The 17790-nt window shown below is 42.9% G+C and overlaps 1 long non-coding RNA gene across 1 annotated transcript; it reads left to right on the top strand.

Annotated features, from left to right (window-relative positions):
- The first annotated feature begins 729 nt into the window (after nt 1–729).
- LOC115064053 lies at nt 730–13667 on the top strand. The gene is made up of 3 exons (XR_003843915.1): nt 730–835; nt 1427–1464; nt 12748–13667. It is a non-coding gene; the product is annotated as an uncharacterized LOC115064053 (long non-coding RNA).
- Nucleotides 13668–17790: the final 4123 nt, after the last annotated feature.

The raw sequence follows: 17790 nt of genomic DNA, 5'->3' as shown, positions 1-17790 counted from the left end.
CAAAGTCCTTTTAAAGAAATGGCATTTATCAGTGTATTAACCAACCTGACCTGAGTTCCCAGAGAAGTCAGGCAGGATAACCAGTTTCTCACCTCCAGGGTAACTCCTCTGTCTGCCTCTCTCTTAGTCTGATTCTGCATTTTCATTCAAACAAGAGACCAATGCCATCTCCAATATAAACACATACATAAAATGGTCCCAAATAGAGTATGAAGGCCAAGATCTGCTCCTAACAGGCAAACAACAGCACGAGTTTTAGAGAAGGTGCCCTAAAAGAAGACTGCTTGATGAGCTAAGTTTTCAGGGTTGCTCACTTCAGTGAGCTGGAACTTCTCTGGGTAGATAACTATTTTACCAGTATTTCTAGGTATATGCATTTAGATGTTCACACACTAGAGAGAGTTCAAAAAGAGCAGTTAATATGAAATATGAAATAAAAGTAGTAATAAATAACCTCAGAACAGCATGGCTAACAGTAGCAAGCCTTAGCCACTCACTTTCATCTCCTAGCTGAGAGAGTCAGTGGGCTTTACTGGTCTTGGCTCCAGGATGTAAGCTGGCTTTTAGTTAATGTTCCTTGTGTCTCCAGACTTGGGGACTGGCACTTGCTTGGGGCCTGCTCTCTGTGTGACAATGACAGAAATGCTAGAAGGATAAAGGAGAAACCACGATGCATCTTAAAAGCTTGTCTCCAATGTCCCTCTGTCCACCTTCTCTTAGTCAGAAGCGGCCCATGTGAGGCCAAGTCCAACATTAGTGATCCAGGATGAAGAAGGGAAAGAATTCAGCCATCCGCAATGACACCGAGGTCTCAGAGAATTGAGAATGCTCAGAGGTATGTTTGGGAAGAGGAAAATGGGGATATACATGTCAGATGAGGAGTTCAGGAAGATTGGGAGTGACTATGGCAGACATGGTGACCTCACCAAGGAGAGTGGCTTTTATCATGTAGGCAATGGTATGATACTTAGGGGTAAGGAATGACTTGGCTGTGACTTCCCTTGCCCCAGCTGCTCCAAGGCACACAAGAGCACATGGTGGCTGAATGGAAACCACTGTCTTCTGCCAGGGACAAGCAGAAGCCTTTGGGGACAGATCTGGGTACTTGGCCAATGTCACTCTGGGTATGACGTGTCACATACAAACTTAGCTATGACTGGACTCATAGATCAGCTAAGTGTTCTAGGTAGAAGCTACAGAATAAGGGCAGAAAGCTCAGAACTGGCCACAAAACTAAATGTTCAGTCAGAGAGAACCTTATGATTCAATTCTAGTCCCATTTAACTCAAGGCTCAGTTTCCACACCGATAAAACGGAGTTACTCCCACCTTTTATAGACTTAAAGCCAGAATGAAGTGATGTAGGCACATTGGAATGACTAATGAGTGTGTGTGACATCTGAGTTTATTCTTTTTCTCCTTTGCAGTACTGAAGTACCGAACCCAGAGCCTCCTAAGAGCCCAGGTACTGAGCCAAACCTCTGAATATTTTATTCAACTTTTCTTTTGAGACATGGTCTTGATATTTAACTTAGATGGGCCTTCAACTCCTCTAGTCTCAGTCTCCCAAGTAGCTGGTGTTACCAGCTCACATGATAGACCTAACTAATCATTCATCGTATTGGTACATAAGAAGCTTACCTAAAGATCTGCAACAGTTGATGTCAAGGGAACAGTTACTCTTCCAGTGAACTAACACTGTAGAGATGGCCCTCAGCTTGTGAAGATTACATTTACAATCTTCAACTTTACAGTACCACTGAAGAAGCACATGCTGAGGACACTTTAAAAAGCCCCCCCCTTTTTTTTTCAAACACTATCTCATTATGTAACTCTGGCTCACCTGTAAGTTACTATGTAGCCAGGGCTGGTCAGGAACTCAGAAAGCTCATCCTGTCTCCTAAAAGTGCTATGATTAAAGGTGTATACCACCATACCCAGCCAGTCTTTTATCTTTTAAATTTGTATCTTTCCCACTCTGGTCTTCTCTCCAGATGCTGGGCAGGGGCAGCATGGTGTAACTTTCAGTTAGCCTTGTGGTCATCACCAAAACGGCCCATACTCCATAGTGCTATGTTGTTAACCATGATGTCCCTCGGGTCCTATGTGAAGCATTTTCAGCAAGATATTTCCAATGTACAATATATGGCCTTATCAGGGTTTGGTCTGACTATGGGTCTAGAAGCAACTCTGGTTTGGGAGGTCCCTGCACTAGCAGGAATACTGGTGAAAAAGAAGCAAAGAGATGGGTCCTGGAGATGAGAGGACCCATGATACACCATCAGCAAAGATGGAAGAATGCTAAGCACTGAGACTTCATATTTAGCAAAGTTGAGACTGTACCAACAACTCTAATCGATTGCTGTTTACAAGACCCCAAGGACTAGGAGAGAACACACCTAGCAGGCGATGACCACAATGGACCTACCAAACAGCTCCTGACACTGCCATGCCATTTCCACAGGCCAAAGGTGTAGGTGGCTTAGTTGACTCCTTTGAAGCAAGATAAAATTTAGTATTCTTTCTCCTTCCACTATGTGCACTTGAGAAATAGTGGCATGTGGTGGGGGTGGGGATGGGGTCTTAAACTGTGACTACGGTAGATCCAGGAAAAGGAATTAACAAAGAAGAAGGGTGTGACAGGAGCTCAGTTGGTCTGTAGAAGTGTCAGCTATTGGCAGATAATCAGTTCAACTAAAAATAACCTTAGGAAAGGAGACACCCTGAAGTGGAGTTTGTTTGTGCATTTTGCATCTAACTACAGCGAGCCACAGAGCTGTAACTTAGCCAATTACAACTTGGAGGCTTATTTGAGTCTGTACCTACTAGTGGGGGATCAGGTTTCTCAAGAGGACTCATTCTTTGATAGACAGGCTGGAAGCTAACACTATGAAAACCAACAGCAGTCAGCAGATTTGGCTACCAGGTTTTTGCATCTTCAGGAAGCTGGACCACTCCCAGGGGTGGTGAGGGTGGATGCTCAGCTCACCATCTCAGGAATGCCTGCTTGCAGGAGGCTCTGACACATTTCGGACAGTTAAAATAATAAGATGTAGACTATTGGAATTATCTGAACAAGACTGGGCAAAGAGATTTTCTACTGATATTTTGATGACTTACTTAATGGAACTAATGAGACCAATGTACCCTAAAGACGATCTATAATGAATTTCCCCTCATAGTATTAGCAACAATGGAAGGATACTAAATATTAAGGGCCTAGACTATATAAATTACCTTCTTAGATTACCTCCTTTTATAAGGCCCAACAGTATAATCTTATCTAAATTTAGATAAGAAGTTTCTTAGGGATAGATACTGAAAGTATATATACCCCAGAAAACATCTTATCAAATACCCCAGGAGCCAGGATATATGGAAAGGCGAAAGATGGTGTATAACACAGAATGGAAATCACACACAGGGAGGAAATGTTAAAGGAAAGAGGGGTTTGAAGCGAGCAGAACGCAGACAACTCTGTCAAGCTAGCATAGCTAGAAGATGGGAGGTGAGTGTTCTTGAACTTGATCATGGGAGTCCTGAGGGAGGCAGGTCTCAGGCAAATGTTTGGTTTTCCCTTTCCTTCTCCTCCTCTTCCTCTCCACCATGCTTCTTCTGTTACTTTTTTTCAGGGTTTGTTCTTGTATCAAATGTGTCCTGATTATAACAAAGATGTTGTTTATAATCTCCTTATGCCAAGTATCCTATATGAAAGGCAAATCTGTTTATGCTGTTTATAGCCTGGAATAATTTATGGCAACATCACTAAAATAAATCAAGGAATTGTGTTTTGCTTTTCATACCTACATAAGAATAAGGCTTGGAAAAAATTCTTCCTTGTTTTACAAATATTCTTTTATGGGAGATTTAATATCTGTCAAGTTCAATGGTACGTGGAAACATTTCCTAAAGGCACAAAGTGGGGGAACCTTTCCAAACACGTCCTCTTAACCATTGGCTAAGACAAGCCCAAGCAGAGGCTTCTGTGGTCTACTCTGGCTCAGGAAAGACCCACGTCCCTATTCTCCCAGGAGGGCAAGGCTGGGGTCAGACAGAAAGACCAGACTGGGGGCTTCTCTAAAGAAGGAATCCTTGAGCCAGGACACTGGGAGGGAAGATAGTGTTTCTCACACAGGATGACAATGCCTGGACTTGAAACTTCAGTGATTCCGTATTAGTAAACACAAATAGGATTTTAAAATAATGGCATGCATGGTAGATGAAAACTCTGGCAATTAATTTGGAGCCAGGAAAATAAAATAGAAATCTTGTGGTGAAGGAACAGGAGATCCTGGCTTCAGTCTGGCATCTCACATCTGAACGTTCCCAACGTGAAAACGACCCAGAGAAATGGAAGACAAATATCAGGACTGTGTTACCTTCAAGTGTAGGCTCAGACACAACGCTCAGTGTCTTCTTCCTGTCAGGGAACCTCACAAGTTGAGTACCACTGTTATTATTATTATTATTAATTTTATTATAGCCATTGATTTTGTGAGAACGGTGATACTGCGCAACCTCGCGCAAACGTTCAGCTTGGAATTTCTGCTTCCAATACTACCCCCAAATTTGGGGCAAATCTTCCCAAAAACAACTATAAAAATTGCACAAAATATTTCGCATCCATCTCCTTGGCGGCATTAAAAATCCAGTAAGACAGAGAATTGAGGGATGTCAGGGACTGAAGGGGTAAATCTGGAGTAACAGGGTTAGCCCATCTCTGAGGGAGCAGCCAAGAGGTTAGCTGCGAATTGGGGTGATTCCATAGGATTTCTGACAGGGTTGAAAGACTACTTACAGTCTCACAGCCAACCCAGGCTATTTACAGTGAGAGAACAGATTTGAGAGGATGGTTTTCAGATGGCATACTGTCTAAAGCCAGGACATATGTCGGGTGTAGAATCATAAGTCTTTTAAGTTAAGACAGATGACAGAGAATTCTATTTTATTGACAAAAATGATGGACTGGGTGTTAGGTCTATCTTGTACTTTATAAATTACAAAATGGTAATAGTTGTGCTCAATTCATATCTGAGATAAAAGAGTTTTTTAAGTGGACAGAAAGGGGGAAGTGTTGTGGATGGCCCCCGGTGCTGCTTATATTTTGATGTTAATTCTGCTTTCCCAGGAGGGGTTGTCTGAACCAAAGAATGAGAGTGGGGGAAATAATCTTATTTGGGGAAGATCACACCAACTGGTTACCTAACTTCAAGTAGTAAATACACATATAAATAATGTTATACAGACTGAGAAGACAGGTTGTATTTGTGTATCTACTGTGTGTGTGTGTGTGTGTGTGTGTGTGTGTGTGTGTATGTAACAACAATTAAAGAAAACGAGGCCATGAATTTAAAAGAGAGCAGGAGGGGGGTGCAAGGGAGGGTTTGGAAGGAAGGAAAGAGAAAGAGAGAAATTATGTAATTATAATCTAAAATTTTTAATTATTTAAAATAAGAAGATAAGGAATAAAATAGCAGAACGAACAGAAATAGCGAGAAATAGTTGCAGCCCTGCAGGGCTCCAGACTCTGAAGTCCTGAAAAACCTGGAGCAGGCAGACCCAGGCCCCATCACTGAGATGGGGAGGAGGGTGGATCCCTAAGGCTTATTAGCTAGCCAGTGTAGTACATCACAAGCTTCAGGGTTTGTAAGAGACCCTGTTTCAAGATAAAATAAGACAGAGAAGAATGAAGACACACAATACTGACACCTGGCCTTCACATGAGCTCTACACACCTTTGCACGAACTTATGTGCATATACCACACACACACACACACACACACACACACACACACACACACACACAAACACATGGAAGTCTTGGATACATGGAATCAGAATCAGAAGGAAGACATGGTTTAAAGTGATAATAGCAGAGAGATGTTTGAGAAGTGATGGAAGACTTCTAGGTTAAAAATCAAGAAATTCTCTGACATACAATCAACAAATTAATTCACACCAAAGGTCTAATCTATCTCTAAGGACAGATGGGAAGATAACAGTTCAAAGAAACTAGAGAAGAAAAATGCTAGCATACAGTGCAAACTGCTTTCCTTTGCAAGAGTGGAACACAAAGCCAACGGAGCACGTGGTTAATGTAAGCCTTCGAATGAGGACCTTGGAGTTTCACAGTCACGGACAGACTAGAAAACATTGAGGACATGGCTGGAAAGAGGGCTCAACAGTTAAGAGAAGGACTCAGGTTCAGTTCTCAGCACCCATATGGTGGCTTATAACCACCTGTAATGCCAGTTCCAGGGTGTCTGATGCCCTTTTCTGACCTCCTCAGGTTCCTGCATACATAAGTGTACATATATATCCTCAAGCATACACACATACAATGAAATAAATAAATTCTTAAAAAGCATCGGGGACACCATAACCACGTGGGAACCCCTAAAATCAAGTAAGAAGAAAGCACAGGCATCTAATGGAAACACTATACCTGCAGAAGAGACATAGGATGAGAGTATACATTAAAATGTAAGTAAAATAAGCCAGGGCAAACAGGCAGTTAGCTTCCCTGTGGAAAGGTATGTAAACTGGAGCATGGCATGACATTACCTGAGGTACTAGTGAGCGGTAAAAAGCGCTGGTTTGTGTGCTTCTGCTTTAATGTAACGTATTCTGACCACTTCTCTGTGCTTTGATTCCCAGCCATAATAGTGATAAGACTTCCAGAAAGGTTGACTAATGCATATGTCACTTGTGTTGATAAAGCTGAGCTTATAGCAGTAAAGCAGATCATGATATTTATCAGAGGGGATAGGAAGAGAGGAGAAGGAGAAGGAAGAGGGGAGGAGAATGGGGGGAATTCAAGAGGAAGAAAGACAGAGAGGATGAGAGGAGAGAGTAGAAAAGAAGGGACACTGGGTACAGTTTTATACAGAGGGGAGGGCAGGTTTTGCCATCTATTGCACAGAGAGGTGGCTGTACTTAATAGTCAATGATGATGCATTGTATATATCAGAATAGCTAAATCCATTTCAGACATCACTTCCTCCAATGAGAGTTAAGTGAGGTGCTAGATATGCCAGCTAACATGATATAATCATGTATCACATACCTATATCAAAGCATCATCTCTCATAAACACAAACCAACTTTAACTGGTCAATCAAAACTTAAACAAATTAATTAAATGTAAAGCACTGAGACCAATACCCGACTCTTAATGAAGCTTCTCCAGGTCAGTTCATCACCAGCTATTTTGGGCACACTGGTAATGGCTCACCCATTCATCTCCCACAGCGCAATTCTCTGACTAGAAGACAACAGAGATGACCTCCAGAATTTCCCAACTGTTAAGATTCTGTACATAGTCACTTCGAGACATCTACCTGTAGTTTATGTCATTTAGGTTTCATCATTTACTGTGGTGTGTGTGTGTGTGTATGTGTGTGTGTGTGTGTGTGTGTGTGTGTGTGTGACTTCTAAAAATGTACAAAGAGCTAGATATGAGGCAAGAAGCATTCATCAAGTATTATCAGAGCATCTGTTGATCACTGGCATTCATGTGCAAACCAAGGAAAAGCCATAGTGACCAAAACTATGTTAAAAGAATTCCTACCTGAACCAGGATGCAGGCTCTCTCACTAGGGTAGTGGCAGTGGCTTACCATAATTGTAACACTTAACCATCTGATTTAATAAATTAGCACTCTTTTCATCTACCAGTTAATAAATTAAAACACATACAGTTAAGGTATGCTTACAAATACTCCTATCTGGTGTTAAATGAAGTGGAAGCCTGGTGCCAGGCCTACTTAGAGATAATCCTATGTCATGTCCCACCAGGTTACTATGTTGGGGTGACCTTTCTTCACACTGTATTATGGCATGCATTGTCTTTTCAAATGTTAATTCTGTACCAGCAGAGATCTAAGTGTTGGCAGAATTTTGGTATTATTATTTCTATGGACGGTGACCAGGTTTTCTATTGGAAAATGCTTGTCCTTCCACATCTACCCCAAAGATGAAGGTCATGCGGTCCTTGATGCCTTAGGCAACCCAAGAGCTAGACCAGACATTGTCTTACTACTGATTGGTTATAATAAAGATTTGACAGCCAATAGCTGGGGCAGGATGTAAGGGGCAGAACTTCTGAGCAGGCAAGGACATAGATGGGACACAAGCAGAGGCAGGAGAATCAAAAGAGACGGGGAAGGGAAGAGAAAGGAGACTGGAGTAGATCAGGGAGGTAAAGAGCGAGCCACTTGGCTGGGACACAGCCTGGGAGGTTGGGTTAAGTTAGAAGCTAGCTGAGAGGCTGCCCCAGCAAAAGCCCAACAGCTTTAAACTACATAGAACTCTCATGTCTTATTTAGACTGTCTGTGTTCATGACTGTCTGTGAATATGTCTGTGTGTGTCTGTGTGAGGGTGTGAGCGCCTAAGTGCAAGTGTTCAGAGATAAGATCTTGGGCTTTCCCAGAGCTGCAGTTCCAGGCAGTTGTGACTTGTCCCATGTGTGTGGTGGGAACCAAACTCAGGTCCTCTGGAAAAGCATTGTATTCTCTTAATCTCTGAGCCATCATCCCTCCACCCCATCACATTGATTTGAAATGTGACAAAGCATGGACCATAGTAATTGCAAATAAAAAGAAACCAGAGCTATAGAAATATCACAATTTCAACTTCATGTTAAATAACATTCTAACATAAAGACAAATAAGAGTTATGTCTAGAAGTCATGGTGTCTTGTTTCTGGTCACCAGTGTATGCAGGACAGGGTAGGCTTCCTTTCACATCCTGGATGGGGCTTGGTGCTGTCTGCGCTTGGGCTTAGTGGCTTTGCCCCTGAGGTCCGTGGGTGTTAAGGGATCCCAACTCTGGCACTGTGACTTCAGAGATTCCAAATAGGCCATAAAAATGTGAGCCAAGATCAGAAAGTATCTCATTAACAAGGTAATGCTGACACATGAAACTTCGAGAGAAAAGACAGCATGTAGATGAATACAGTGTCATGGTAACGCCAGGAAGGAAGAACTGGGGCAAAGGTGAGTATCAGTCATCAAAACCCATGGCTGCCCACTAGCCAGTTCTTTTGTTGTCCGGTGGGTTAAATCCATGCATGAGGTGGAAGCTTTCATTTCAGTGTGCCCTTGCTGCTCAGCTGTATACAAGCTGTCACTTCCCAGGGGACTGCTTTGATAGAAGGGTATCTCAGGCTGTGTGGCTACTTTTTGCCTTACACTCTGGTTAGAAATCCCAGTGTAGTGCTGAGCAGGCACCTTTAATGTGAGAATCCTCCTTCCCAGGGGTCTAGTATCCATGAACATGAGCCAACATGGTGGCTTGGCTCCTGTCTCCTATAGAGCATGGCACAATGGTTTGGTGGGTTTAGTCCCTTTTGAGTTCTCGTGAATAGAATAGCTTCATTCTTGCCTTTGTATCTTTGCTGTTTTTACCTCTAAAGTCTTCTCGGATTTTCCCACAGCTGTAGGACAGTAGCAATGGCACCTGGCAGCACATACTTCATGTTGGACTGCAGGATTCTTCCCTAGTCTTAACAGCTTTTATTTCTTTCTTTCTTTTTTATTTATTATTATTTTCTTTATTTACATTTCAAATGCTATCCCTAAAGTTCCCTATACCCCCCTACCCACCCACTCCTACTACTTGGCCCTGGCCTTCCCCTGTGCTGGGTCATATAAAGTTTGCAAGACCAAGGGTCCTCTCTTCCCAGTGATGGCCGACTAGGCCTTCTTCAACAGCTCTTATTTCTAAGCATCTAGACCACTCTGTTTCCAGTAACTCAGCTACCAATAGTGTTATCTTGACTGGGTTTTGATTTTGGTCCTGAAGGACCTGTGTGTCAGACACTGTAGAAAGCATTTCCAGGAGCATCTCATGTCCCCTTGTAATGGCCTGTAATACTTGTCCTATTTCAATGTCAGGTGAAGATCCAGGGGCAAATGGACTTACTCTAGATCTTCAGGCTATGCCAGGTGAAGTCGTAGAACAGACAAATCAGGCCCCCTCCTGCTCTCCAAACTAGTCCCGCTGGACAACTCAGAAAGGACTTGTAGTGTGCCCTCAGCTACTATGTCTGCCCTCTGTTTCCATTTCAGACCTGTCAAGAGCACATGAGTGACAGGGAAGGCAACTCCTGGGATGGAAGCCAGCTGCTCCTCTTGGTTCAGTGCCATTGGCCAGGCTGGCACACAGGAACACATGCTCACATCTCCCTGTGCTGGAGCAGCTGTCAAGTACTTAGCCTTTGACATGACCTTTGGGGATCCTCATTGACTTGCTTCAGGCAGTGGTTTTCCATGAATTCATGTGATGCCGATTTCCACACAAGAGTCCTTATTTTTTCCATGTAAAACGAACACATTATACCCTAAACATTTACACAGTAAGAGATGAATTGTTCATTTAGATGGTTCCAGTTTCATTGCTGATTTTTCTGTAAGTTTACCTGTATTTTCGATGTTTCTAACTGGTATGTTGAAGCCTCAAAATGGAGAAATTGGGTGATTTGCATTGTGATCTCTGCATTCAAAATGGGCCATGAAAATACTGTTTAGATTTTTAGACTATTTATGTCTTGGCTGGGGGTGGGGGTGGGGGGAGAAGTGGGCAGTAGGGATCCAGAATCAGAACACTGGGATTCACAACTACTTGGGAGTTTAGGTGCATAAATTCCACAGGAAAACAGCTTGGGTTGGGGGCTAGTGTGTACACCTGTGTGATGTATAAGATTGGAGGTTGAAAGGGAACTTCAGGGGTATTGTGGTGGTTTGAATGGTGAGAATGGCCCAAGTAGGCTCTTACATTTGAATATTTGGTCCCCAGTTAGTGGAACTATTTGGGAAGAATTAGGAGGCGTGGCCTTGTTTGGAAGAGGTGTGCTACTATGGGTGGGCTTTGAGGTTTCAAAAGCCCATGCCATTCCCAGCTATCATTCTCTGCCTTATAGTTATTCCAAGATGTAAGCTTTCAGCTTTGTCCCCGTGCCTGTCTTGCCTGTGCCATGCTCACTAGCATGATAGTCATGAACTCTAACGCTATGAAACTGTAAACCCCAATTAGCATCTTCTTTTACAAGTTGCTTTGGTCATGGCGTCTCTTTGTCACAATAGAAAAGTAACCAAGACAATAGTGTTTACAGGAGGTAAACACTTCTCATTATTCCTCCGTACTGAACTTCACATGGTGGCAATTTCATATGGCTCAAGTGAGTAGCACTGTGGGGAATGAGAAGGTGGTGGTAGCGTCAGAAGACAGGCTCTTCCCATCCAGCAACTCTAAAACCAGGCAGGAGATTTGATTCAGCAGCGGTCAAAACCAGTTCTGAAATATTTAGAGGACTTAAGATATACCAGTAGAACTAAGATGCAAATGAGTTGCAGAAGATTTATTTACTATTAAAACTAAAGTGTAGTTCTGAAGCCTCATGTCTCCCATGATCCAATGACCTGAGACTTCAGTAATGGTAAGGTCAAGAAAGAGAATCAGGCTGACAATGCAGATAAGCAGCATCTTTGAAACCAAGACTGCACATGAGGGATACGTAACTGAGGTCGTAGTGTTTATTTGGTGCACGAACTATATATTAAAAGTCCTTAACTTCAGTAGCAGGTATGACTGTGTGTGCTGCATGTTGGGGTCAGGACAGTATAGATGGAAGGACTAATAAAAATAGACACAGCATAAATCCAGGTTAGTGGGCACTGATAAATGCCTCTCTGGACTCCTCGCATCCCTGTGATCAGAGGATAGATAGGGCACAGTGAAGGCCTTGGGATGTTTCATGTCCTGGTGCCCACCAGATCCTAGCAGACAGATATTGATCAAAACTGCCAGTTGGATGCTAACTCCTCACTCCTGATAATTAAATTGGAAAGGACTTCAAACTGTGAGAACAAAGAGTGCAGACAGACAGCCTCGGACTGCTCAAAATATCTTCCCCAGGGTCCCTCAGTAGGCAGCCCTTTCCAAGAATGTGTTTATCAAAAGGGCAACTGGAAACTTTGCTTTCCTATGAACTCTGTTAACTTGCAGCTTGAGAGAGCCACAGATCGCCTCTCTTCAGAGAAGGGTACTAACTATTTATAATTTCACCTGGGACTGTCACCTCCCCTCTATGGATAAAAGTTAGGACACATCCATTTGCCCCTCCAGGTTATGAGTGGTCTTGGATGTGCCCACTGCCCAGCTAACTGCAAATGTTTCCTTGTAGATACAATCTTGTTGTTCAGACTGGAAAATCCACAGTCTAAGATGCTCCCAGAAGCAACTGCTCTGTCTCTACCCCTTGGGGTACTTTCAAGAACTGTCTACCACCAGAGGAGCTTACCTGACTTGTACTACAATATACTGTCAAGACACAAGAGGCCAGCAAGCATGATTTTGTACTGGAGTTTTACATCTTCCTACTAAGGCTTCAATTGGAACCTTAAATTTTCCTATACAAGGGGAAAAAAATGGATCATACATCTATTGGAGTAGCAGGGTCCTGCTCTGTTCTTACCTAGGGTGGGGTGGGGTCTCCTGCCACTTCAAATATAAGTTTCCAACTCAGCTTAGTGAGCAATTCTCAAGCCTGAATACATGAAATAGCAACAGGAAAAAAAAAATCTGAAAACTGAAAACTCCAAGCCATTCAAATCATTGGAGGCTTGCCCTGTCCTTCTGGTGCCGCCCAAAGTGCAGTCACACACATGTTGGTGGGTGTCCATGGGCACACTTCCCTCTTTTAGCAAACCCCTAAGTCCTCCTGAAGTCTCTTGTTTCTGCCCACAGGCCCTGTTGCAGAATGTCCCTCCTGGGCCCTGGATCTGAAGGGGCCTCACACACAGCTCATCACCTCTGAAGCACCATGAACAAAGCAGCCCGATGAGAACTCCCGGCAGACAGCTCCTGATGGAGAGACCAAAAGTGTGGAGTTGTGAAAACAGGGCTTCTGATAACAGGCGGGTCAGAGCCAGTGCCTTTCTAAGGTCAGCTTACCTCTCACTGAAACTGCATCCGAAAATAGGAAGGGCACGTGGTGTCAGAGGAGGCTCCGTCAAGGGCTGGTGTTGCCCTAATGTGTCCCAGAAGTCCTCAAGTAGAAAAATATAAGAACAATTTTTCCAAATAATCACACTTAAAACCTTAGTTCATCTCTACCTCTTCTTTCTGAAGGACACTAAGTTACTTCTCTATTGCTGTGACAAAATACTATGACGGTGACAACCTACAGATGAAGGAGTGTATTTGGGTTTACGGTTCCATCAGGATTAGCATCCATGATGGACAGAGCAAATGCGTGGCGGTTGGAGCTGGAAATGGAGGCCGCATGGTCAACCTCAAGCAGGAAGCAGAGAGTGAACTAGAAATGGTACAATGGTACAAGTCTTTATGCTCTCAAAGCTTACCTTCAGTGATGTCCTTTCTCCAGCAAAACACATCTTCTAGACCAATTCAGGGGGGTGGCATTAGATTCAAATGACGACAGACCATTGTCTCACCAGAGGAGATGCCTTAGACTCTAGTCTGAGGACAGAACATGATTGCAAGTCCTGGGTTTGGAGTCAGCCAAACCTGGCCTTGAAGTCTAGCCCTATCACTTCCAACACAGACCAAACCAACTTACCTGATGCCCCAGAGCCTACATTACTGATTTGGAGACTAGGGTAGGAAAGATGGCTTCGTTAATAAACATGCCTGCCACCAAGGCTGGTGACTAGAGTGCAATCCCTGGAATTCACAAGGTGGAAAGGAAGAACCAGCTCCTGCAAGTTGCCCTCTGACTCCTGGAACTGTGCACACTCAGTAGCATATATGTGTGCATGTTTGAGTTTGCGTGCACACACACACAAAATGTTAAATCTTTTTTGTGTGTGATTTGAAGACTGAATATAATATATGGAAAGCGGCCATGTTCTGTGGTGCTGGCACACAGCAAGCCCTCCATGATGCCCTCCTGTCACCAGGGCAAGCTTCCTTATCTTAGAAGCCTCCAGGGATGGTGTCTAAGATTTCTACCCCACTTTCCGCCTTAAGCTTCTTTTCCACAACAACAAACATATTTTCTTCTAAGTCAGCTTCTGGAAGTCAAGATTAAAATGTCATACAAAAGTATGTGTACATAATTCATAGATAATTTATCTAGCATGCTTTAGGCCCTGGGTTTGATTCCTAGCATTGAAAAATAATAAATCAGCCAGGAATATTGTTATTCAGTCATTCATTCATTCTGTTGTTGAGCATATAGCTCTGTAGTTTATGCTGTTATCTCTATGTGGTTTAGGCTGCCCAGAAATTTGAAGCAACCCTCCTGCCCCAACCTCCCAATTGTCATAGCTGCAAGAGTGACCCCCACCCCAAACTCAAGTGACCCCCTCCCTCTACAAGGTTCAGGCCAGAAATAGTTATTTTAAAGAATACTTTAGAGTTGTGTCCTAAAATTATATTCTTCAAACTTCAGGAAATGGAACTTTTAGATCTTAAAATACTTTTCAAATACAGTAAAGGAATTTAGTATTTGATTAATCTTGAATAAAAATAACAAAAAATTTAACTTGACTTTCTTTTTAAAGGAAATTTGGGTTTATAAAAAATGAGTAAAAGTTGCTGGGACTTTGAGGAAAAAGAGGTATTCCTACAAAGACCTCTGAAGACTTGAAGCTTACAATTTAACCAATGAAGAAGGATTTAAGAAAACTCTGTAATATAAAAGTAGCAAAAGAAACTGATAGGGAAAGTAGTTGTAAGAAACAAAAAAATATTGAAATAGAAAGACATTTCAAAATAACTAATTATCGTGCTGAAAAGGGGAGATAATTGTTCACTGAACAAGAAAAGAATTCATTCTTTAAGAAAGCATTCAATACCAAAGGAGAAGTTTTAAAAATAAAACTGTAATAGTAGCGATGAAAATTCCATTAGACATTTGAAAGTTTAAAATGGAGAAAAACATTTCAGAATTTTATAAAACAGAACCATGCTGGCTGAGGACTTCACCAAAATGGATGCAACCATCGGATTTACCCACCACCATCTTTGTTTGTGACATCATGAAAACTGTAATAACCAAGTGATTTCGCCATCTTAGTCAGTGCAACCATGGAGTGGTGACCAAAATGGCGTCACCTGTAAAACTTTTAGCCCCATGGAACCCTCAGGGGATCACTTTTTATATTAGACTAACAAAATGACACCAGACCTCCCTGGTAGCTTTCTGGGGGGTTGTTTGTTGGTTGGTTTTAGTTTTTTTAAATCGTTGTTTGATATAATTTTGACACATTATTTTATACGACATACTTACTGATTTCTAGAAGGAACTTTAAAGGTCCTAGCCATGTGCCTTCAACACTTGCCAGGTATCCAAGGCAGCGGATAGCTTGAAATTGCTAGACTCCAAGCTCATGTGAATTCCGAGTCTCTGGGATTCATAGATCCCGAGGGAAGCCGGAAGAATCCCTTGCCAGGCTCTGACAACAGCTGGAGGCGAAGAGCCTGTGTGGGCTGGAGGCTGGCGATGCAAGCTGTCCTGGACCTCAGTGTCTTCTCTTTCCGCAGCGCGTGCCTTTCCAAGTCTGTTATTTTCTAGCTGAAATACTCAGGACTTCTCTGCTCCAAACTTGTCTATTTTTGTTTCTGCCCCACTGCACCCTGGGAACCCATACTTTTGTTTTTGCTTTCTTTTTAAATTAATTAACTAATTAATTAATTTACATCCCAAACACTACTCCCCGTGTCCCTCCCTCATAGGGTCCCTCCCTCGCCCCTTCTCCACTGAGAGGGTGGGGTCTCCTAGGTATCCCCCACCACCACCACCCTGGCACATCAATTCTCTTCCAGATGACCTGCAACCTCTTCCACTGAGACCAGTCAGGGCAGCCATGAAAACTGAGCTGCCTGTCTGCTACATATGTGCTAGAGGCCTTTCCAGCCCAGGTATGTTCTTTGGTTGGTGGCTTAGATTCTGAAAGCCCTGAGGACTCCAGGTTTGTTGACTCTGTTGGTCTTCCTTTGGGGTTCCCATCTACTTTAGGGCTTTCAATCCTTCCCCTAACTCTTCCATAAGTGTCCCCGACTTCTGTCTAATGTATGGCTGTGGGTATCTGCATCTGTTTCAGTCAGCTGCACACAAGCATAACAGAGTGTCATTAATAGTGTCAGGGATTGGTGCTGGCAAACCAGATGGCTTTCCAGTTGGGCTGGTTCTCGGTTGGCCTTTCCTTTGGTCTCTGCTCCATCCTGCATTTCTCTTAGACAGGTCAAATTTTGTGTCTAAAGGTTTGTGAGCGGGTTAATGTCCTTATCCCTCTGAGACTAGAGTTTCTACCTGGCTGCAGAAGGCGGCCTCTTCAGGTTCCATGTCCCCACTGTTAGGCATCTCAACTAAGGTCACCTATGTTAACTTCTGGGAGCCTCCCCTATCCCAGGTCTCTGGGGCTTCCTAAAGATTCCCCTCCCACCCAAGCCCCCCCACCCCAAACAGCTGCAGATTTCCATTCACTCTCCTGGCTCTCTGGGTCTCTCTCCTGTCTGCCCTCATACCTGAACCTGCCACCCTCTCCCCTCTCCCCCCAGTTCCCTCCCTCCCTCTGTGGCCTATGATTATTTTGTTTCCTCTTCTAAGTGTGATTCAAGCATTCTTGCTTGGGCCATCCTTCTTGTTTAACTTCTTTGGGTTGGTGGGGGTATATCATGGGCATTCTGTACTATATGGCTACTATCCACTTACCAGTGAGTACATATCATGCATATTCTTTTGAGTCTGGGTTACCTCACTCAGGATTATATTTTCTAGTTCCATCCATTTGCCTGCAAAATTCATGATGTCCTTGTTTTTAATAGTTGAATAGCATTCCATTGTGTAAATGGGCCACATTTTCTGTATCCATTCTTTGACTGAGGAACATCTGGGTTGTTTCTAGCTTCTGCCTATTATGAATAAAGCTACTATAAACATAGTGGAACATGTGCCCTTGTGGTATGATGGAAATCTTTTGGGTATGTGCCCAACAACAGTATAGCTGGGTCTTCAGGTAAAACTATTTCCAACTTTCTGAGAACTGCCAGATTGATTTCTAGAGTGGTTGTACCAGTTTGTAGTCCTACCAGCAATGGAGGAGTGTTCCTCTTTTTCCACATCCTTGCCACCATGTACTGTCCCTTGGGTTTTTTATCTTAACTATCCTGATTGGTGAAAGGTAGAATCTCAGGGTCATTTTGATTTGCATTCCTGATGACTAAGGATGTTGGGTATTTCTTTAAGTGCTTCTCAACTATTTGAGATTCCTCTGTTGAGAATTCTCTGCTTAGTTCTGTGCCCTGTTTTTTTAAATTGGGTTATTTGGTTTGCTGGAGTTTAACTTCTTGAGTTTTTTTTTTTTAATATATATTTTGAATATTAGCCCCCTGTCTGATGTAGGGTTACTGAAGATCTTTTCCCAACCTGTAGGCTACCATTTTGTCCTATTGACAGTGTCCTTTGCCTTACAGAAGCATTTTAGTTTCCTGAGGTCCCATTTATCAATTGTTGATCTTAGGATCTGAACAATTGGTGTTCTGTTCAGGAAATTGTCTCTTGTATCAATGTGTTCAAGGCTCTTTGCCACTTTCTCTTCTGTTAGGTTTAGTGTATCGGGTCTTATGTTGAGGTTCTTGATCCACTTGGACTTGAGCTTTGTGCAAGGTGATAAATATGCATTCTTCTACACGCAGACATTCAGTTAGTCCCACACCATTTGTTGAAGATTCTTTCTCTTTTCCATTGATGGCTTTGGCTTCTTTGTCAAAAATCAAGTGACCATAGGTGTGTGGGTTTATTTCTGGATCTTCAGTTCTATT

This window comes from Mus pahari, chromosome 5, assembly GCF_900095145.1.
Source record: "Mus pahari chromosome 5, PAHARI_EIJ_v1.1, whole genome shotgun sequence".
In the NCBI taxonomy this organism is placed as follows: Eukaryota; Metazoa; Chordata; class Mammalia; order Rodentia; family Muridae; genus Mus; species Mus pahari.
This window is presented reverse-complemented; position numbering and strand designations above follow the sequence as displayed.